Genomic DNA, 15,718 nt, shown 5'->3' with positions numbered 1-15,718 from the left:
AGGTTATTCAAAAGGCTTCAGGCAAAGAAAATAAAATGAAAATCAAATATTGTGATCAAATGACGTTTATATCATCTGTATGGGCAAATCTCACAGGCACATGAAACCAGATCATATAAACATCACTGAATCTTTGATGGTACTGAGGCAGTGCTGACCTACAGCTTAGCAGTAATGGATATAGCACAAACTCACCAACATAAAAATAATTAGCAAGAAAATAAAATATTCTAACATTTTGCATAGACAAGTGATCGTTTATCACCCAAACAGTGCACACCGGGGGGGTCAACACGATATCTTTTACAATTAAGATCCACTTTTGAATTGATATTGTAACCGGTTATTTTCTGGCCCGGTGCGGGATTCGATACGGGTGTGCTGCACCACAAGGCGACATCACTAACCGCTCGGCTAAAGGGTCAGACCCGTTAGCTAGGGGCTAACGTGTCCTATTACTAGTTTACAATATCATAAGCATTTGTGCTCCATTTTGCTGACATTGTGAGAATACTAAACAATGTGGGGGGGTTTTCCCCCCGTCCGATTAAACCCTACTCGACTGCATAACTCGTGAATTTCTTGTACAACACTCAACCTCCCGGACGCTAGATATAACAAAATATTTCACATCTTCACAACTACAAATACGCATTAGCGATTTAAATGAAACAAATATACAAGAAAATGACGTGATTCGCTGATCTCTTTACATGGGCAGTTTGGCGAGGCGACTTCTTCTACCGAGGGCAAGACTCGCTTGTGAGACAGACGGATGGCGGTGGAAGGTAAATAAGGTCTAATAGATGCGCTGTATTAAGCACAGCGGTGTAAATGACATTCGTAGTTTGTGTAGATGACACAACATTCATGGTTCTTTTTACACCATAAATACTGTAGCGAATTCGGGGGGCAGTCGGGGAGACCGTCGCCACAGCCGGGATGCGAACCCGTGCGAACCCGATGCAACACCAGACTAAAGGGTTTGACCCGTTAGGCAAGGACCAACGTGTCTACTTATCCATGCACGTTCCGGCGCTCATATATTATATTTGAATTTTGCTAGTTTGTGTTGTTGCTATCTTTAAAGACAGTTGTCAGAGATTTTTTAATTCAGAACGTTGTTAATTGGTAAGGTCTCCGCTACCCCGAATTTGCCCACGCCGCTGCTTCTTGCAGTGTTTTCTATAGCATGCTTTTTGGGCTGTTCCCTCTCCTTTAGTGTGTTATATAGCTGGGAGATGCATGCAGAGTTACAAAGCCCAAAGTCCACACCAAAGGGAGTCATTCTCTCCCACAGAAAACACGCCTCGTTTGTAGTCCAAGCGTTTTCTTCCGTTACTTATCTACGTCACTATGTAATACATTTTCACAATCCCTGCCTGGCAGGTAGTTTTGGACCGACCTCAACGTCTCAACACCGGCAAAAGGATGAGGCGGCGCCCTCACAGCGTTACCCCCCTCGGTAGGCTTCTGAAAGTGGCCAATCAGAAGAAAGCAGTGGGCTTTTAGGACGGGGCCCTTAAAGAGACAGCTTAAAATAAGCGAAAATGGCTTGTTTCAGAGAGAAGATGGACTGAGGGTCTGCATTAAAGGGGCAGTATAAGATGCAAAGCTACTCTAGTAAAAATATAGAGCTGGAATGAGCATGATATGGCCTCTTTAAAGATACTACAGCTACTGCAGATGAGAAAGTGACAGTAGTACAATAGTTGAGCCTGAGTGGGACGAAAACACCATGCAATCACAGTCAACGGACAGTTTTCCGGGGACAGCATAGCAGTCCTCTGAACAACTGGAGGAACCATATGGAGAGTGGGCTTTACAAAATAATCATTCACCACATCTTGCTGTTAATACATTCATTGTTCCATGACACCTGTCACACATTATGTTTTTGAAGACCCATTCTCAGCCCTGGGCCTGTGGCCGTGCCCACACTCCTGGTGCTCTTGGACATGATGGCCCCTCGCTCCTCCTCCTCCTCTTCCTCCTGCACCTCTTCTTCCTGCACCCTCTCGTCTCTTCCCAGGTCGTGGGGGTAAGGAGTGCATGCAAGCATGGAGGACTCTGAGGGATACTCACACACCTGCTCCAGCTGGACCTCGTCGAAGCACACTTTCACCTGTGGGTGAGGTGAAGGGAGAGACCAAGAGAGGACAGGAAATGGGGAGAATGGAAAGAGCTTAGTACCTGCAGCATATCGCATTATAGTAAACATACCTGATGCTTTTAATCTCAGTGGAGGGTGCCAGGGACAAAAAGAGCCTCACACTGATAGTTTAGCACGAGCGCGGAGAGTCCTGATCACAAAGGGGACAAAAAGTGGAACCTCACTGTAAAACAGAAATGATTGGGGTGACAGACGCGGTTTTAATCTCACTTGATGCAGAGAAGGCCTTTGACCATGTTGAATGGCTTTATCTGTTTGGGGAGCTCTGCCGATGATTTAATCTTGTGCCTAAAAAAATCTATAAACAGTTCTATCCCTGCACTCCTAGATCTTATTTAAACATTAGGAAAAATATCTGGATACAAAGTTAATCATTCAAAATCATCTATAATGTTACTTAATGACTTAAAGAGAAAAATTGCCATGTTTATGCTTCTATTTTCAACCCAATGGATAATTTCACATATCTGGGTATAAAAAATTCTTAATAAGATCGCTCAGATAAATTATGACCCATTTCTGGAAGCTACTACCTCATCGGTAGAACGTTGGACATCTTTACCTATCTCAATGACTGGCAGGATAAATATTCTAAAAATGAACATACTCCCTAAATTTCCCTATTTGTTCCAGAATTCCCCCCCCCCCGCCAACTCCCCCATCATTTTTTACTAGAATTAAGAAGTTGTTGACCAACTTTATTTGGCAAAATAAATGCCCCAGACTACGTCTATCTTTATTATAGCTACCGTATGACCGAGGAGGCCTTAAATGCCCAAACATGCTATAGTATTACTAGGCAGCTCAACTGCAGTCCATCATGTTTTAGTTGTCATCTGAAAACCCTCCGGCTCAGATGGATTTAGAATCTTGTTCCGTTACGCCAAGCTTACCATTGCACTTGTATTTGTATTCAGCATGTCGCAAATACCTGAGAATAAATACAGACAATCCTATTGTATTGAATATGATTAACATTTGATTTGACACTTGTAAATATTTGAATATAAACTCCTCCTGGTCACGCTTCAGTCCTATTTGGGCTAATGTTAACTTTAAATCAGGGAAATGTGACTCGGGATTTCAGTTATGGGCTGAAAAGGGGTTAAGGAAAGTACAAGATATGTACAGTGATGATAAAGTACATGTGTCCTTTGCAGAAATATCAATTAAATATGCTTTCCAAAGAATCACTTTTTCAAATATCTTCAAATTAGGAACTTTATATCCTCATCTCAAAAGCATTCATTAGATATACATGTAATTTCCTCACTAAAGGCAGCATCACAGGACATTGCTATGATAAATGTTTAATTTCATCTTTGTATGGCTTGTCTGGATCTGATGAATCCTCAGAATCAAAACTGAACTCATGGAAGGAAGATATATATATATATATATATATATATATATATATATATATATATATATATATATATATATATATATATATATATATATACACATATATATTATAGATGATGGAATATCTTTAGAAGACTGGAGTAAGACATGTAGGAAGGCTCAGAGGCAGACACTTAACAGTAGCTTGAAACTTGGACAGTATAAATGGCTGATGCCTACATACATAACTCCTGTTAAATTGCGTAAGATTAATGATAATATTCCTGATACCTGTATCAAGTGTAACGAGGCAAGAGGAACACTATACCACTGTATAAGAGAATGCGTGAAAGTGAAATCCTTTTGGCTAGATATTATGATACCAGATATGATTGATCACATTTTTTTCCTCCTTTTTCTTCCCAGTTGTACTTGGCCAATCACCCCATTCTCTGAGCCGTCCCAATCTCTGCTCCACCCCCTCTGCTGATCCAAGGGGGAGGGCTACAGACTACCACGTCTCCTCTGATACATGTGGAGTCGCCAGCCGCTTCTTTTCACCTGACAGTGAGGAGTTTCACCAGGGGGACATAACACATGGGAGGATCACGCTATTCCCCCTCCCCCCTGAACAGGTGCCCTGACTGACCAGAGGAGGCGTTAGTGCATCGACCAGGACACATACCCATATCCGGCTTCCCACTCACAGACACAGCCAATTTTGTTTGTAGGATGCTGGAGGTAACATTAGGATTCGGACCAGCGTTCCCTGTGTTGGTAGGCAACGGAATAGACCGCTTCGCTACCCAGACGCCCCAGTGATTGATCAAACTTTATCAAAGAAACTGGATCCTAAGCTTTTTATTCTGGGTATATATCCCATCAACCATCACTTACAAAGCAAAGAGTTTAAATTCATAGACATGTGTATATTACAAGCTAAATGTGTAATTGCTCTTAATTGGAAAAATGTAAATGGGCCATGAATCGGAATGTGGATTCAATGTAAAAGATAACGTATAATGTTAGACGTAAACAAAATATTTTTGATGATATCCGGAGACCTTTTATGTGATTCTTAAGGCATAATGTTCATGTTGGTAACCTGATTCAGCAAGAACAAGCGCTGAGGGAGTAGAGTACAATCAAGATCCTGTACACTGATCTAAGAAACACCCTTTATTTATTTATCTATTTACTTTTTATTTAATTTTTTCTTCTTCTTTTTTTGCGCCTACTTAGTTGTATAGGGATGAGTTATGGGAGGGAGAATAGGAGGGAACATGTTTGCTGTGTTTCATATAATTGTTTCATGTGATTTGCAAACTATAAAAATTTAAAAAATAAACCAAGCTGATTGACTTTGTTCTTAATTTCACGCATAGTTGAAAAACCATAGCGCCGCAAGAATTGATTTGGTATGGTAGTTAGCCGCGTCAAAGCCGAAGACCAAAGCAAAGATTGATGAGGGAGAGATCAGTCACATGGCTGAAGAAAAGACCCTCATTTGAATTGTGGGTTTAAGGATGTGGTGTGGTGTGGTGGGGGGATGCACCGCACAGAATGTAGTAAGCTATGGGCTAAACTCTCCCTCCACTCTTTTGTGCTGGTGTCAAATGCTAAGACAGAATGAAACCACTGAACATCAGCGCTTCACCTGTTCCAGTTTGTGCTAGGAAATGTTTGTGTATAGTCTTCAGTCAACATCAGGCGATCTGACAGAACGAGACTCAAAGCAGCGGCAATACCTTCTCGCAGAGGGACTCACACATCACCTGACGACTTACTGAAAGATGTCGGACTGTCCACATTTTTCACATGTGGTCCAAGAACTCTAAACAATCTTTGAGAAGTTATTGACAGATATGGAAAAAAAATAAAATTCAAACCTGTTCTAGAAAATTTTTATGATGGACAACTTTTTCAGAGCTGGTGTGTTAACTCAACGGATAAAACATGAGGCTGCATTTATTTTTTTTTAACGCACAAAATCTTCAGGGGGAAAATTCAGGGTTTTGGTGTGCAAATGCCTTGACTCGCTGATTGATCAAGATCGTCAACACACGGATCATAGCCTTGCTTTCAGGGGCGACAGCGTGAATTCAGTTCAATTCAATTCAATTTATTGTCATTAAAAACAATGCGCAGGCACGTGTTAAAAACGAAATGAGGGTTAACGTGTTTTGACGGTCCTTTTGTGTGCAGTCTCAAAAAACAGACGGTGGACCGAAAAAGAGGACTATCAGGTTTGGGTTTGGTCTGTCTCTGTCTGAACTGACTGATATTTATGTGAGGCCTGTTTGCTTAACCAGTCAGTACGGGGTAAACAGCTAAATCCAGCAGCAAATGGAGCTATGCATCAATGTAGGATGTTTGCAAAGTTGCCTGTTATAATATCAACTTGAGTCTAAGGCCCCGACATGCAGTGAACTCTCTCAGAGGTTTTGACTCAATCTGCATGGAGCCAAACACACCCACACATCCATATATATATATATATAAACACATACGTACACACATGCCATTTACCAGTGTGTCTCCCTTGCAGCACTCGTCTGAGGAGGAGTGCAGATAGTGTGGTGTCATAGAGGCTGGGCAAATCATGGCAAGGCACAGGAGGCTAATCCTCCCTCCATGAACCTGATTAACCCTGGGTAACACAGCAGGACAGTGGAGGCACCAGAGTAAGAGAGAGAGAAGGGGGGTGAGAGAGCGAGAGAGCGAGGGGGGGGTGACAGAGAGGGAGAAGAGAGAGGGGGAGGGAAGAGAGAGAGAAGAGAGAGAGAAGAGAGAGAGAAAGAAAAAAGAGAGAGAGGTTGTGATATCTTGTAAGCTATCGCACACAAATGACACAAAAATCAGCGTGCATTACAAGTTGTAATACATGCATGCTGATTTGTGCGTCATTTCATGCTCTTTCTGCACAAACTGACACTAGCACCAGAGCCCACTATGCATTATCCGCCGGAGCAACACCAGACAAACTTGACAATGCCCAAAATTAGTTAGTGGGAGTCTGGGACGGACGTTGTTAATAATAACGACTGTGCCTCGGTGTAGTAGTGTCTAGTAGACTAAGCCACGGGGTTGACACATGGGGCGTTGGAGGGATAGAGGTCCAGCTCAAGGTAAAGAGCTGGGAAAAGCAAGAGGTGAGGGCAAACGAGAAGGAGGAGAGGTAGAGTGCTGTGAGGCTAAGGGGGTAGGTAAGGAGGCCTGACGTCAAACAGTCTCAAGGACGACAACGTGAGAGCGACAGGTGGTCAAAGAATCAACAGACGCGAAGTGGTCACTCACTGCTGCTTTGTGGCCATAGTTAAAAGGAGACCGTGCTTAACGGCAGTGATAGAGAGCGCATTACAGGATTGTAGCCCTGGAAGTAAAAACAAAAGTTTACTGATCGCATTTTACCTCGTCTCGTATTTAATTTGCTGGGTCTACAATTACTTAGATCTATTCGGATAGATTGGTGTGGTTTGTCTCATGACAGAAAACATACCTTTGCACATGCACACATGCACACACACACACACAGATAGATAGATAGATAGATAGATAGATAGATAGATAGATAGATAGATAGATAGATAGATAGATAGATAGATAGATAGATAGATAGATAGATAGATAGATAGATAGATAGATAGATAGATAGATAGATAGATAGATAGATAGATAGATAGATAGATAGATAGATAGATAGATAGATAGATAGATAGATAGATAGATAGACAGATAGATAGATAGATAGATAGATAGATAGATAGATAGATAGATAGATAGATAGATAGATAGATAGATAGATAGATAGATGAACAGCCGGTTCAGTTCTAACATGTGATTTCTGTTTAGATTATAAGTGAATGTAGGAAAACACAAAAATGAATTTAGTTCCTTTTTGAAGTCTTTCTGTCTCTTGTTGGAGGAAGTGATGGAACTTGAAAGAGGAAATGAGAGAAAATATGCAGCATGGCAGCAATAGGGTTCACATACTTCCCTTTCATTCCAATCGTCAAACTGATAGTCTATCTATCTATCCATCTATCCATCTATCTATCTATCTATCTATCTATCTATCTATCTATCTATCTATCTATCTATCTATCTATCTATCTATCTATCTATCTATCTATCTATCTATCTATCTATCTATCTATCTATCTATCTATCTATCTATCTATCTATCTATCTATCTATCTATCACTTTCTTTCTATCGCCATGTGCTTAGTCTGTCATTACTTGTCTTTGTCTCTTGCCCACTGAAGAGTAGGAGCCAGTGGTCTAAATGATGCTCAGTCACACAATGTGAGGTCAGCATGTTCAAAAAATGTTTGCCAAAATTCCCGTCTAACAAACAAAAACTCCAGCAAAAAAAAAAGAAAAAGAAAAAAAACCCACCGGGTAGATACAATGAGAGAGCTGTCTGAAGAACAGCAAAGGCTGACTCAACAGAACGGCTTGTACTGAGCGCTGCATGCACAGTAGGCTACCTGGCTTCACAGCGACAGAAAAGTGAAAGGAAAATGAGCACGGATTTTGAGAGGCCTGTATAGACCCATTAGAAATGTAAAATATAACTTATTTTGACGTGAATATATAATGAATATACAATACAATGAAATATAAAAAGAAATAATGCAAAAAACAATGACGCTTGAGCCCAAATGTGCAAAAAAATTAGATGGCTGGACCAAGACAGTTAGCTGGACAGCCAGCTAAAACTAGATAGATAGATAGATAGATAGATAGATAGATAGATAGATAGATAGATAGATAGATAGATAGATAGATAGATAGATAGATAGATAGATAGATAGATAGATAGATAGATAGATAGATAGATAGATAGATAGATAGATAGATAGATAGATAGATAGATAGATAGATAGATAGATAGATTCAGCCTCATTGGCACTTGGGACTTTGTGGTGAGCAACAGAAATGTCTTAGTTCCACTCTGCTGAGTAACTTTGTTGTCCATTCAGCTGTTCAGCCAAATTAACTTAGACTCTGATCTCTCTCGCTCGCTCGCTCGCTCTCTCTCTCTCTCTCTCTCTCTCTCTCTCTCTCTCTCTCTCTCTCTCTCTCTCTCTCTCTCTCTCTCTCTCTCTCTCTCTCTCTCTCTCTCTCTCTCTCTCTCTCTCTCTCTCTCTCTCTCTCCCCCCCAACATTAGATTCATGCAAAGAGCAAATAAAAACTGCATGTACAAGTTAAAATTACAGTCTCAAATAATATAAATATGAGTTTTGAATGGCAGACTGGATCCGATGCTGGATACAAAACCATCGCAGCCTTGCTTTTAGTGCAAACGCATGCATAAGCACATTCGTGCATACACGCGAGCCTGACTCTATAATAGTTAGACACAGGGTTAAAAAAAAAAGCAACGGGGAGGAAGGAGGTGGCTGGGTCTGTCCGTGGTTTCTATCTAAATCTTCTGGTTCCACTGATGCCTGCAATATTTCACCACTTAGCACAAATGCTTATGCTGAATTTGGTTAGCATATAACATAATTATTGCATTCAAAAGACTAATTTTAAAGGCTTATAGAAAACTGAATTTTAAGGACCATTGAAAAATAGCGAACACTGTAAATATTGCTTGATACAATGCAATGTGCAGTTGCTTGTATTGTGGTTGTTGTCTTGTGGCTGAATTTGTATTTATAAAACATACACCATAGAAACATTGGAATAGATTTTCTGGGTAGATTTCATTTTACCTATTCTAATATCTAGTTGGAAATTATGAATAGTTGTTAATTGTTGTTGCCAACATCGGCTCATGTGTGCACAGTGAAATACACAATGCTTAGAATTAAATTAGATTAAGTACAATTAGGATTTAAAAAGGAAAGAAAAACTCTCCATGATATAGTGACTGTGCTTTGTCTCTGAACGTGTGCCATAAAGACCAAAAAACACACAAGTTGTTATCCCAGTCAAACAGTACAACAACTGACTTTAGTAATTAGCTAGTGTTTAACCATCGACTGGTGAAGCGCTTGTTTGGAATTAAAACCTCTCTTGAGGAGTCAAATCAAAAGTTCACGATGGATCAGACAGCAGAAGCAAATGGCCGAGCGGGTCAGTATAGTCCTGGGGAGGATTTTATGGCTAAGAATCAAGATGTCGTGCTTGATAAGGCTTTAACAGGCTTAGGTTAGTCTGTGCACTCGCACTTCTCAGTCAAACTGGATGTTCTTCCAGTGAAAGGGGATTCTACCTGACAACCTTAGGGTAATGCATGGTCAAGAGGTTGGGGAGCGATAGGGAGAGAGAAATGGAGGCGGGAGGTCATGCCCTCCTGAAACAAGGAAGTACTGAGAAAGCAGCGAATATGCATTTTCTTGGGAGCTACAGCACAAAGATGAGGATCTTGCAGGTTGAATGACAAACATTGAACCAGATACTAAATGCATTTGCGTTCATCTTTTTAACCTCACGGGACCATCTAGATGAAAGGTACAAAAATATGTCGCCTTGCGTGCACCAAAAGGCCCATAAAATCATTTGGCACAAAGTGGTCATCTGGAGACTCCAAATGGGTATTTGCAGTATCCACTGATGCATATCCATAGTAAAAACAATGTAAAATGCTTATATTTTGGTGCTATATAATCAAATGTGAAGAGAGAACTGATAAGACTTCTGGCAACAGCTCCATTGAGTCACAGACTCAAGAGGCAAAGCCAAAGGAAATTGTTTTCACTCAAATAATGATTTTCATAATAGGCAAAGACAAATTTTAATTTACACTGCGTTACACTGTGTGTTCTGCAACTCCATTTTAGTGATAATATATATATATATATATATATATATATATATATATATATATATATATATATAATATGAGGGAGAATTTATTGTACGTATCAGTTACCAATTTGTGCGCTTTACTCATTTTTTTGCAAAACCATTGCCCGGTGATGGTCTGGCGGCCTGTGCAGGGTGTCTCCCCGCCTGCCCCCCAATGACTGCTGGGATAGGCTCCAGCATCCCCGCGACCCTGAGAGCAGGATAAGCGGTTTGGATAATGGATGGATATATGTGTGTATATCAAGATAGCTGTAGGAAGAAAATTTTTAATACATTGCAGTACAAGCTTGTTTCGTGTGTCACCCACTCATCAGCTGCCAATGTGGTTAAACCATGTAGTCGCCCATGGTGCGGGAGACCCGGGTTCGCGTTCCGGCTGCAACGGTTCCCGGCTGCCCCCTGAATTCACTACATTGTACATTGTGCAGACATATGAGTATATATATATATTCTGCTCCTCATTTGTTGAGTACTTTTATCAACACCATTGATGGTTTCTGGAAAAAAAATGCTATCTATCTATCTATCTATCTATCTATCTATCTATCTATCTATCTATCTATCTATTCAAAAGTGTTGGAAAGCTAAAGCCTTTTTAGTTTGGATGTATAATTTTTGGCACTGGGCATAGAAATCACAGGCATCTTAACAAGTCAGTTTCATATTGAGGAATGTGTGTATTCCTTTTTCTCTTTCATTTCAAATTAAGTTCAAACTGTAACGGTGTAGATAACTGAATACTGAAAGTAGCTTCCAATTGTCTAAATCATTATTTTTTACACGTGTCCTGTATGGGAGAGTGAACTAAAGTTCCTTTTTGCATGTGTCAGCATTTTATCCATGGTTAGAGGGAAGATCTAATCTAATCAAAAAGTGAAAGTGCTCTCAGTTGTCTTATGTTCATCTTTTGATGTGAAATACACATTACACTCAAAAGTCAACAATTCAAGAGCAAAATAGCCTCAATTTAGTACTACTCATACTTGTGACAATACATTCTGTAAGGCCTGTGTTTTGACTCACCAGTTTGGGGGTCCCTCTGTTCTTGATTAGACAGGACTTGTCTAGATTCTGATATCCACCAATCACTTCAATCTCCTCCACTGTCGGGTACCTCTTTTTCACTGGTTCAGCACCAGCAACAGCAGAGGAAGACTTGGTCTGCTGGGCTGGAGTTTTGGTACTAGTGGCCCCTGCTCCTGTGGACTTCTTGGGGTTAATAGTAATTGTGGCACCCCTCTTCCCCTGGCCCCTAGAGGCTATCCTGATGGCGGAAAGTATCGAAGTGGGGATGGGAGAGGATGTGGGACTGGGGGAGACACTGGGGGAATGGGCAGGAGACAGGGAGCTTGGAGAGGAGGCTGGAGTGGGCGCACCACCCACAGGTTTCAGAAAACTGTCTGGTGATTGGCTCCTGGCGGTCCTGGGGGTGATGTTTACAGTCCTTGGTTTGTTGGGCTGTGTTTGTTTAAGATGAGAGGTTGGAGAGCAGACCCACCCAGGTGTTTCTGTGGAGTTTGATAAGGATGTTTGTTGATCCCCCTTCAAGTCGCTTTTCATTGCCTGGTGGAGTGCTCCTTTTCCAGGACTCTGTTGCTCTTTTGTCTCTAGGTCCTTTCCTCTCGGAGGTGTGCAGCCATCTTGTGACAATTTCACCACTTCCTGCCCTTTAAGCTGAAACTGCTCTACCTGTTGCTGTATTTCCTGAACCCCAGATGTATCTTCAGCTGGAGTGACCTGGTTATCTCCTTGTTCACCCCTGCCCCACAATTGCCTCACATCGGCTTTCTCCTGATTACATGGCTCCTGTTGTGTGTGTGATGTGTGCGGCCTCACCTTAACTAGGTGCACTGTTGGCATGCCTGCAGTCCTCACCCTCATGTGCAGGTCTGTTCTCGATCCTACCGCTTTCAAGTTGTATATTCGGCTCATGTCGGCGAGGGAGTTGTGGGGAGGTGGAGATGGGGACAGAGATTCCAAGGGAGAGGGAGGGGAAGTGCACTCTTCCTTCTCTGAGAGGTCTTCCTCCTCTCTGTCGAGCTCTCTCTGCCAGCCCCTGTTGCTGCTCAGCTCCTCTACACGTTTCAGTGGGTCAGCATTGTCTTCAGATATTTGGAAGGAGTCAGAGATATTGTCAGAAAAAGCAGCGGCTGACACACTTGCCGCTTCCTCTCCTCCGACAGCTTGAGAGAATGGAAGAGAAAGAGGAAGCTGAGAGCTGTTTTTCGACGCGCTGACTTCCTGTGTGACGTCAAACGCAGCGTTGGGTGTCTGTGCCATGAGGCCTTCCTGTTTTGACTCTGCCTCCGCTAACCTCTTCCTTATATGAGCTGATGCATCCTTCTCTCTCTCCATTTCTTCTCCCTTGTCCTCACACCTGTCCCCGGCTCTCTGACTCCCAGCGGCCTCCACCCCGTCACTCAGGCCTCCATCTTCTACCCCGATCTCCATGCATGCTGCCTTCTCCCTCTCCCTCTGCCTGATTTTCTCTCGCAGGGACTCGACACGGCTCAAGGGCTTTCCGATTCTCCAGCTATCCCTCCTCTCGACCCCTCTCAGTCCTTCCTCGTCCTGCTGCCCCACATTGCTTTGGCTGCTCAGCCTTTTTCTTTCTACCGCCTCCTCTGCCACATAAAACACAGTCCTGGGGATCTGGATCTCAAGAGGACCCGGAGGGATCCCCGTGGGCATGATCCTCTTCTGAGGTCTGGGGATGACATCGTGACTGAGGTTCTCCAGGCAGGTGTTGCTATAAATATGGGCATCATGAGCATGTGTGCTTTCTTTGTATATTTCACATGCACCCCTGTATACCCTCTCTCCTCTCTCACTGGTGTAAAGTGCTGTTTCTCCGACTCTCTCTATTTTACTGATCAGATCCTCTGTGTGTTTTGACAAAACTGATTGGGTTAAATAGGGTCCTTGTGGCCCTATTCCACTCCATTCTGTCCCTTTATGGGAGTCACTGCAATTGTCTGCTACCGTGCAGAGTAAATTAGAGCATGCTTTAAAAGCTGATGCATGTCTGTAGTGACTATCATCCTTGTGAGAGGGACTGGCAGGATCTAGTGATGCCGTAGCACTGTAATTCTGCTGTGTCGCTTCAGCTGGGGCCGTGCTCTCCATTGCCTCTCCTATGCTTAAGTCAAACCCCCTTTTCTCGCAAACCTCAGCCTCGACCTGCCCCCCTCCATCCCTGCCTCTCTCTATGCCCCCTTCCCTCTCCTTCTCCCCTCTCAGTATCTTCATCTCTTTCTCCATTGCTCTTGCCCTCCCATCCTGCCGGATAGGGACTCTTTTTGCAAAAGAGATTCCCTCTGTGCTTTTAACACATGCCACTGTAAAACCCACATCTCTGCCTGTGTCTTCTGCCATCTCTGCAGCTCTTTTCTTATCAAGTGGCTCTATCTTCTCCATGGCTAACAGAGCTGTGTCTTTTCTTGTGTTGCTGTCCAGCATGGGCTGTCTGTCAGTGTGCACCTCTGGCCGCCAGTCGATTCTCCCATTTCCATCTTTGTGCTTTTCAAGACAATCTTTACCAGTAGGGCAAATCAAGCCAAGTTTAATTTTTGGCATGCTTTCCTTCACTGAGCATTTGCCCTCTGCTGCATCCATCCAGGGTGTCACCCTCCTGTCTGAGAGCGCCCTCTCTACTGCTTTCCTCTCATGGGGCTGGTTTTCAGCCAATCCATTCTCCTTGACACAAACGACTCGTTCAGAGAAGCTGTATGAGCGTTTGGGCACGCCCCTCAACAGAGTATAATCGACGTCAGCCTTCCTTTCCCTGGGCCCGTCGTCCTCCTGATCCCCTGAATCTTTTCTCCAGGCAGGTCTGATGAAGTTGTCTGAGCTTTTGGATCGAGAAGGGGGCTTGGGGTGCTCTCCGAATTTACTCAGCAGCTGGCTGACTCTCCCTCCTTTCTCCACAAACACGCTGTCATCACAGCTGTCTCTCCTGTCATCCTTGATGACTGTCGCCTGGCCCCATGGTTTCTCTTTCTCCTTAAACATCTCTTTCTCCTTATCTCTCAGCCATGATGTGTCTATTCTGGGCTCTCTCCCTCCATCTCTGGTGCACTTCATCTCTCGCTCCTTGTCTCCATCTTCCCTCCCTGACCCTTTCGTTCCTCCCCCACCCCTCTCCTCAGGGCGCGCAGAGGGTTTTATGATCAGAACCTCAGAGGCTCGGATCTCGGTGACACTCCCTCCGCTGGCCAGGATCTCTCTCAAGTCCATCTTCACTCCTCTTTTCTCTCCCTGGTGGTCCTCCTCAAGTCTCTCCCTGTCAACCTCCCTCCATCTGCTCCTCTTCTCATCGCTACCTTTCCTATCTTGTTCAATGATAATGATGTTGTCGGCCCGGATGGTGCGTAGGCCAGGGACCCGGGGCGCAAGCAGAGGGCTCTGAGGGTCACAGTCTCTATCCTCCTCCCTCTCTTCCTCTCTCTTCACTGTCAGGCATTCCCTCTCTCTCACGGCATCCTTGACCAACTCTCTCCCTCTGCTTCTTTCTCTCATCCCTACCTCGCTCATGTCTCTTGTTGTCTCCCTCTCTCTTCTTTCACTCCTGTCTCTCACTGTCTCACTCTCTCCTCCATTGCTTCTGTCTCTGGCTGTCTCTCTCTCCCTTGCCTCACTTCTTTCTCTGGTCAACTCTTTCTCTCTTCCATCGCACTTGTCTCTGGTTGTCTCTCTCTCCCTCCCCTCGCTCCTGTCCCTTAACCTCTCTATTTTCATTTCCATATCTCTGCCTCTCCCTGCCTCCCCGTCATAATCTCTGGGGGACGTTTTGTCTTTCTCCCTCTCTTTGTCTCTCTCCACTTCTGCTTCCTGCTCATTCCCTCTCTCTTGGTAGCTCACTTCTGCAGCCTTCTCGGCCTCCCTCGCCCCCCTCCTCCACCCGCTCTGGGTGCGAATGAATGGGTTTTCATGGACGGGGACGATGGTTTCCATCGACACCTGACTCTGACTTTTGGTCTCCGCATCCAGCCATAGCCCAGGATCTGAACTATGCGACGTCTCACTGCCCAACTGAACCGTTATGGAGCTGTCTGTGTCACTCAGACCATCAAAGGTGGATTTGCTATCTACCGTCAGGAGGAAACTGTCTCTGTCCTTCTCTCGGTCCTTTTCACCCGAACCCTCCTGCTTTGCCTTCCTCCGCTGGATGATTCCTCGCTTCCAGGCCGGCATGCTGGCCAGCTTTTCCTCTTCTTCTTTCTCTCTCTTCTCTCGCTCCTCCTCCTCTCTCCTCTTTCTCTCCAGCAGAAGTTGTTTCCATTCCGGCAAAGAGGAGATAGACATAACAGAGGAAGACCCAATTCTTCAGATGAAACGCCTGGCTTTCCTCTTGAGACCCTCTGAGATGGTTCTGCAA

Source organism: Lampris incognitus, chromosome 18, assembly GCF_029633865.1.
Source record: "Lampris incognitus isolate fLamInc1 chromosome 18, fLamInc1.hap2, whole genome shotgun sequence".
NCBI classification, from domain to species: domain Eukaryota; kingdom Metazoa; phylum Chordata; class Actinopteri; order Lampriformes; family Lampridae; genus Lampris; species Lampris incognitus.
The sequence above is the reverse complement of the archived record's forward strand: the minus strand, read 5'-3'. Positions refer to the sequence as shown.